Source organism: Rhinopithecus bieti, unplaced genomic scaffold (assembly GCF_001698545.2).
Source record: "Rhinopithecus bieti isolate Rb0 unplaced genomic scaffold, ASM169854v2 scaffold_18285, whole genome shotgun sequence".
Lineage (NCBI taxonomy): Eukaryota > Metazoa > Chordata > Mammalia > Primates > Cercopithecidae > Rhinopithecus > Rhinopithecus bieti.
The window spans coordinates 1909359-1917519 of record NW_016809276.1 but is presented as its reverse complement, the minus strand read 5'-3'; positions in this window follow the sequence as shown (position 1 = coordinate 1917519).

The following is an 8161-nucleotide window of genomic DNA, read 5'->3' as shown; positions in this document are numbered from 1 at the left end:
TATATATATATATATATATATATATATATATAGTTATGTACCTTTGTTCAATAGCTTTGGATAATTTAGGTTTACTTTGCCCCTTCTTTCTACTTTACCAAATTACATTTTCTCCAGAGCTGTTCTCAGCTACACTACCTTAAGGAGTCATGGTAGTATTCTTCTCAAGAAGTACAGGGTTAAAACTACAGGTCAGTCTTAGCTGACACTCTTAGGAGCTCACACATTTACTCACGCCCTATTACTCCTGAACCAAACGCTAGGGCTAAATTATGTTTGACATCTGGAAACATTATTTCCCAACAGGGTTTAGATCTTTCACATAAATCAAGACCTGGCAAACCTCTCCCTGCTTTCTGTCCCTAGCCTGGACAGAAGAGTATTTCGAGTAAATGCAGTTTAAGACTAAGTTGGGAATGTTCTCTTTGTTTTAAATTCTTAACTTTTAATTTTCATGGGTACATAGTATATATATTTATGAGGTACATGAGATATTTTGATACGGGGATACAATGAATAATAATCACATCAGGGTAAATAGGGTATCCATCACCTTAAGCATTTATCACTTCTTTGCCTTATAAGTATTTTAATTATATTATTTTAGTTATTTTTAAATGTACAATAAATTATTGTTACCCATAATCATCCTGCTGCGCTATCAACATACCAGACTGTATTAATTCTAACTACATTTTATACCCATTAACCATCCCAAATCCCTCCCCCGCACCCCTATTCTTCTCAATCTCTATTAACCATCTTTCTACCTTCTATCTCCATGAGTTCATTTGTTTTAATTTTTAGCTCCCACAAATGTGTGAGAACATTTGAAGTTTGACTTCAAGTGCTTGACCTATTTCACTTAACAAAATGTTCTCCAGTTCCACCCATGCTGTTGCCAAAAGCAGAATCTCATTCATTTTATGACCGAGTGGTACTCCATTATGTATAAGTATCACATTCGCTTTATCCAATAATCCATTGATGGACACTTAGGTTGGTTCCAAATGTTGGCAATTGTGAATAATGCCACAGTAAACATGGGAGTACAGATATCTCTTTGATATACTGATTTCTTTTTTTTGGGGGGGGGATATAACTTAGCAGTGGGATTGCTGAATCATATGGTAACTCTATTTTTACTTTTTCGAAGAACTTCCATGCTGTTCTCTATAGTGACTGCACTAACTTACATTCCCACCAACAGTGTACGAGAGGTTTCCCTTTTCTCCACATTCTCACCAGCATTCGTCATTTCCTGTCTTTTTAAATGAAAGCTATTTTAATTAACTGGGGTGAGATGATATCGTGTTGTAATTTTAATTGGCATTTCTCTAATGATCAATGATGCTGAGCATGGGAATATTTTCTTAGGGTCTCCACTTTATTTACAGCTGGTGCTCAATATTCATAATGTGACATGCTCTTGGAACTTGTAGGGTGACCCATTGTCCAAGTTTACCTGGGACTGACAACACTCCTGGGATATGGAACTTTCAATGCTAAAACTAGAAAAGTCTGGGGCAAATAAAAAACATTTGGTTATCCTGTGTTGGAAAAGACCATGAAGTAAACAGTTTCAATGCACAACACACCATCCATTTGTTGAATTATGTTTGTTGTTTATCTCTTGTACTCTGTCACATCTTTTCCAGGATGTAAACTCATTGAGGAGAGAGACTTGGCTTTAGTCCCTGTTATAAGCCATGCTAGTTACATGGTAGGTTCTCAAAAGGATTTTGAAGGAAGAAAATATGGGAGGGAAGGAGGGAGGAATGGAGAGTTGGGGAGGTAAATGGGTGAAAAGAACAACAGAAGAAAGAAAAAAGAAAAGGAGGGTTGAGTATATGCTTACTTATCTGTTTCTTTCAATATCTTTGGCACCATTAATGGAAACTGATACATACAAGGGGAATATTCCAAAAACTTAAGATTTTTCCCAGGCTATAGACAATGAGTGACCACTTGAGCCCTAAAACATGGGTAAGCAAGAGTTGCTTGCAAACCACTAATACCATGACTGCAAGTACTGAACAATGTTAAATATTTCAAAAAGGCATACTTCCTTGTTTCAAACTGTCATAGGCGATAAAAATCAGATTCACCTATATCTGCTGTCTTACAAGTCTAAGAATTCAGACTGATATATAATCATTGCTAATACTTTCCATTCAACCACATACTGCGTAACTGTCATGTCATTTTCTCCTGACTGAAATACTAAATCCTGCATTACATATACTTCTGCCCATTTTCCCTAGATTCATGAAAGTACTTTAGATTTTTCAGCCCAATTCTAAAAGAGTCTGACTCTGAGGGGTCCAACTGAAAATGAGATGATGGTTCCAAATCCTTGGCATGACATCCATGACGCTTCGATGTTGGAAGTGAAATGATTTCTCAATCTTGTTTCTTGTCACTCCCCTTCGCAGATGAGTCAACATTCAATCCCATGGAATTCTGTCTGATTGGGTCTTGAGGGTTGGGTTTAGGCCTGTTTATGATCGGGTCTTTCCATACATGACGTACCATAATTTGCTTTGGCACAGGCTGTGACATCTGCATGACCACTTTTGACATGTCCACCCCCTAAAAACTTTTCATGCATGTCTTCTGAAAAGCCACTGGTCAAAATGGCTTTTGACTGGTCCAATTTCACTGTAGAATTTAATATTTTAAATTAGAATTATTTATTTAATTGTTTTACTTACCACGATCTCTATGAGAGGGTTGAGACTTTCATCTGCATCTCTCAATTCTTAATATCTAGCACAATGCCTGGTCCAGAAATACAACTATGGAGATACTAAATAAACACCAACAAACAATGCTACATAAGGCTTTATAAAAGTATTAAGTGGCAGGCCGTGGTGGGCAGATCATGAGGTCAAGAGATCGAGACCATCCTGGCCAACATGGTGAAACCCGAAACCCCGTCTCTACTAAAAATACAAAAATTAGCTGTGTGTGGTGGCACACACCTATAATCCCAGCTACTTGGGAGGCTGAGGCAGAAGAATCACTTCAACCCAGGAGGTAGAGGTTGCAGTGAGCCGAGATTGGGCCACTATACTCCAGCCTGGAGACAGTGAGACTCCGTCTCAAAAAACAATAAAAATAAAAATAAAAAAAGTAGCAAACTTAGACATTCTAAATTGTAAGGCATAAAACATTTAAAAAAACTTTAGTGGCTTTTTTTTTGGTTCTTATTCATCCTCTTATTTTCAGTTTTTTAAAATAATTTAATCAATTCTTCAAAGTTCCAAAAGTTTAGTATTTATTTTAAAAGCAATTTCAGTGTACCTAGTTGTGTACTTTTTCTTTCTAATAAATTTACTTATGTTTTATTGAAGTCCCTTTGAAAAAATTTTAAATCTAGATGCAGGCCAGGTGCAGTAGCTCACACCTGTAATCCCAGCACTTTAGGACACCAAAGTGGGGGGATCATTTGAGCCCAGGAGTTTGAGACAAGCCTGAGCAATATGGTGAAACCGTGTCTGTATCAAAAATATAAAATTATGTGGACATGGTGGTACGTGCCTATAATCTCAGCTACTCGGGAGGCTGAAGTGGGAGGATCACCTGAGCCCAAAGAGGAGAAGGCTGCAGCGAGCAGTGATTGCACCACTACACTCCAGCCTGGGTGACAATGTGAGACCCTGTCTCAAAAAAAAAAAAAGGGCCGGGCGCGGGGACTCAAGCCTGTAATCCCAGCACTTTGGGAGGCCGAGACGGACGGATCACGAGGTCAGGAGATCGAGACCATCCTGGCTAACACGGTGAAACCCCGTCTTTACTAAAATACAAAAAACTAGCTGGGCGAGGTGGCGGGCGCCTGTAGTCCCAGCTACTCGGGAGGCTGAGGCAGGAGAATGGCGGGAACCCGGGAGGCGGAGCTTGCAGTGAGCCGAGATCCGGCCACTGCACTCCAGCCTGGGTGAAAGAGCGAGACTCTGTCTCAAAAAAAAAAAAAAAAAAAAAACTAGATCTGCACAAGTAGGAAGAAATTTGCACCATACCTATAGCTGCTTCTGGGATATGCATTGCATAAGGTAGGGTTTTCAATGTGTTTTTACGGAGCTTCCTCTGTGAAACAGGCTGTCACATGGAATAGTCATGGTAAATGTTTTACAATCTCCTTTCAAAGTAGACTAGTTTCAAATTTATGGCTGTACTATAACAATTTTGGACATCAGCCTCAGTTTGCTGCACTTTTAGACAGGCAAAGTTTTAAATGAAATGTAGTGGCATGAATCTACAGAAGTGATATCAATGTAAAAAAAGATCTGTTTTTTACCCAAGTATTCTGAACTTATATTTTCTTAAGATTCAAAAGTGGCTCTGACACATATTGTCAGTGTGACCTTGGGCAAGCCAGTAGAATCCTGTAAGCCACAGTTTGCTCTTCTGTAAACTCCTACAAATAATGCCTTCAGTGCAAGGTTTCCTGAAGATAAACAAGATATAATATACATGTTTGCAGAGTACCTGTTTCAAGAAACTGTAATTTACTTCTTTCATCCTTTTGTTCCTGGAATTTTAAATCCTGGCATTTCCCATGAAAGCTGTCTCTCACATTTTCCCAGCCTGGAACTTGCTGTCTCTCACCCAATTTTCAGAAAGTCAACCTCTGGGTAATTTCCCTCGTATCTTGACTGAGATGTGTTCTTGCTCTCCAGTATTTGCCTCTGTCTTCCCAGAATCATTTTTAAGCTCACTATAGACGATATCTATGAAACATTTCTGATCATAGTCTATTTCCTTTCTTTTCAATATTATACAATCTAATCTTTATTATTTCAGAATATGCGGTTATTGTAGAAGAGGCAATATGCACTGTTGTTTCAAGCATTTATTTTCTTTGTGTGTGTGTGTGTGTGTGTGTGAGAGAGAGAGAGACAGAGTCTTGCTCTGTCACCCAGGCCGGAGGGCTGGAGTGCAGTAGTGCGATCTCAGCTCACTATAATCTCTGCCTCCTGGGTTCAAACATTTCTCTTTCCTGAGCCTCCCAAGTAACTGAGATTACAGGGGCCCACGACCACAACTGGTGAAAGTTTTTTGTATTTTTAGTAGAGAAAAGGTTTCGCCATGTTGGCCAGGCTGGTCTCAAATTTCTGACCTCCCGAGGTGATCTGCCCACCTCGGCCTCCCAAAGTGTTTGGATTACAGGAGTGAGCCACAGTGCCTGGCCAAACATTTATCTCTTATATCAGTATCCAGCTTGTATGCCTCATGAAATGGCTAAACCTCTTTGTCAACCAATAGGGCTTGCCTTATCCTGGCTCCACACTACGTTTTGGACATTTTAATTTTGGAGATTAACTATTGACTATTGTGACAGTCCTGAATAGGAAAATAAAGACCACACACACATACACACACAAATTTCTCTCTGTAGGCATTTAAATATGGCCTGACAAATAGAATGTAAGAAAACATCATTGTGTTAAACATAGCCACCAATAGTTGTGAAAATCTACATCCTTACATTTATATTTGTGGAATCACAAAATCTTTTTTAAAATAGATCTTTTAAAATTTTAAGTTTGGGGTACAGGTGCAAGTGCGATATATAGGTAAATTCGTGTTAAGGGGGTTTGTTGTACAGATTATTTTGTCACCCAGTTATTAAGCCTAGTACTGATTATTATTTTTTTTCTGATCCTGCTCATCCTCTCACCCTCCACCCTCCAGTAGGCCTCATTGTCTGTTGTTCCCCTCTATATATCCATGTGTTCTTCTCAGTAAGCTCCAACTTATAAGTGAGAACATATCCTATTTTATTTATCTTCTTGTGTTAGTTTGCTATTGATAATGGCCTTAAGCTCTATCCATGCTACTACAAATGACATGAGTTCGTTTTTATGGCTGCATAGTACTCCCCAGTGTATATGTACCACATTTTCTTTTTATAGTGTCTGTCACTGATGGGCATTTAGGTTAATTCCATGTCTTTGCTATTGTGAAAAGTGCTGCAATGAATATATGCATGCGTCTTTATGATAGAATGATTTATATTCCTGTGGGTATATACCCTATAATGGGGTTTCTGGGTCAAACAGTAGTTTGGTTTTCAGTCTTTGAGGAATCACTGCACTGTTTTATATAATAGTTGAACTAATTTATACTCCCATCAACAGTGTATCAGTGTACATTTTTCTCTGTGGCCTCATCCACCCCTGTTATTTTTTGACTTTTTAATGATGGCCATTCTGACTGGTGTGAGATGATATATCATTGTGGTTTTGGTTTGCATTTCTCTAATGATCAAGGATACTGAGGCTTTTTTGCATGTGCTTGTTGGCCACATGTATGCCTTCTTTTGAAAAGTGCCAGTTTATGTGCTTTTCACACTTTGTAATGGTGTTTTTTTATTGTAAATTTAAGTTCCTTATAGATGCTGGATATTAGATCTCTGTCAGAAGCATAGTCTGCAAAAGTTTTCTCCCATTCTATAGGTTGTCTGTTTACTCTGCTGATAGTTTCTTCTGCTGTGCAGAAGCTCTTCAGTTTAATCAGATCCCGAGATCCCGTTTGTCAATTTTTGCTTGTTTCCATTGCTTTTGGCATCTTGGTCATGAAATCTTTGCTCATTCCTATGTCCAGAATTGTATTGACTAGGTTGTCTTCCAGGGATTTTACAGCTTTGAGTTGTACATTTAAATCTTTAATGCATGTTGAGCTGGTTTTTATATATGATGTAAAGAAGGGTTCTAGTTTCAATCTTCTATACATGGCCAGTCATCCCAGCACCATTTACTAAATAGGGAGACCTTTCTCCACTGCTTGTTTTTGTTGACTTTGTCAAAGATCAGGTAGTTGTCAGTGTGCGGACTTATTTTTCTGTTCTCCATTCTGTTCTGTTGGTCTATGTGTCTGTTTTGGTATAGGTAACTAGGGTGTTTTGGTTACTATAGCCCTGTACTATAGTTTAAAGTTGGATAATGTAATGCATCTAGCTTTGTTCTTTTTGCTTAGGATTCCCTTGGCTATTCAGGCTCTTTTTTTGGTACACCAACAACAGTCAAGTGGAGAGTCAAATCAGGAAATCAATCCTACTTACAAGTGCCCCCAAAGACTAAAATACCTAAGTGTACAACTAACCAGGGCAGTGAAAGATCTCTACAAGGAGACCTACAAAACACTGCTCAAAGAATTCAGAGATGACACAAATGAAAAAACATTCCATGCTCATGGATAGGATGAATTCATATATTTAAAATGGTCACACTGCACCAAGAAATTCACAGTTTCAATGCTATTCCTATCAAATTACCAAGGGCATTCTTCACAGAACTAGAAAAAGAACTATTTTAAAATTTATGTGGAACGAGATTGCTTCATAATCAGCAAGTGGTAGCATTTTAGAGTTATGAGGGATCTCACAGATGTAGAAATTCAAGTTCAGAATTGGGAATAGAATTGGCCAAGGACACAAAATCTCACTAACTTATTAAAGAAAGGCAGTCAGTATTACTTTTGTGAATTTAGCATTATCCTCCATGGACTGTTCTTTTAGGCAAACTCATGTTCTAATATCCCACTAAGTTTTTGAAGGACCTTTAGGAGATTTGATACTTTCGATCTTTGTAACAGCACAGTCTTGCTAGGTTTATCCTCATTAAAACAACATGTTAGACCAAATGGCTTGTTTGAAGTCATACAGATAATAAGGAGTAAAGCCACTGTTTTGCCATTCTATATATTTAGTTAACATTTACTAAGTGCCAGATATTACTTAAGACACCAGGGAAGCACTGGTGAACAAGACAGAAAAAAAAAAAATTCTGGTCTCGGCTAGGCACGGTGGCCGAGCCCAGCACTTTGGGAGGCCGAGGCGGGCAGATCATGAGGTCAGGAGATCGAGACCATCCTGGCTAACACTGTGAAACCCCGTCTCTAAAAACACAAAAGAAATTAGCTGGGTGTGGTGGCAGGTGCCTGTAGTCCCAGCTACTCAGGAGGCTGAGGAAGGAGAATGGAGTGAATCTGGGAGGCGGAGCTTGCAGTGAGCTGAGATCTCACCTCGGCACTCCAGCCTGGGCGACAGAGTGAGACTCCGTCTCAAAATAATAATAATAATAATAATAATAAATAATAATAATAAATAAAAATAAAATAAAATAAATCCTGAACTCATGCAGCTTTGACTCTAGTG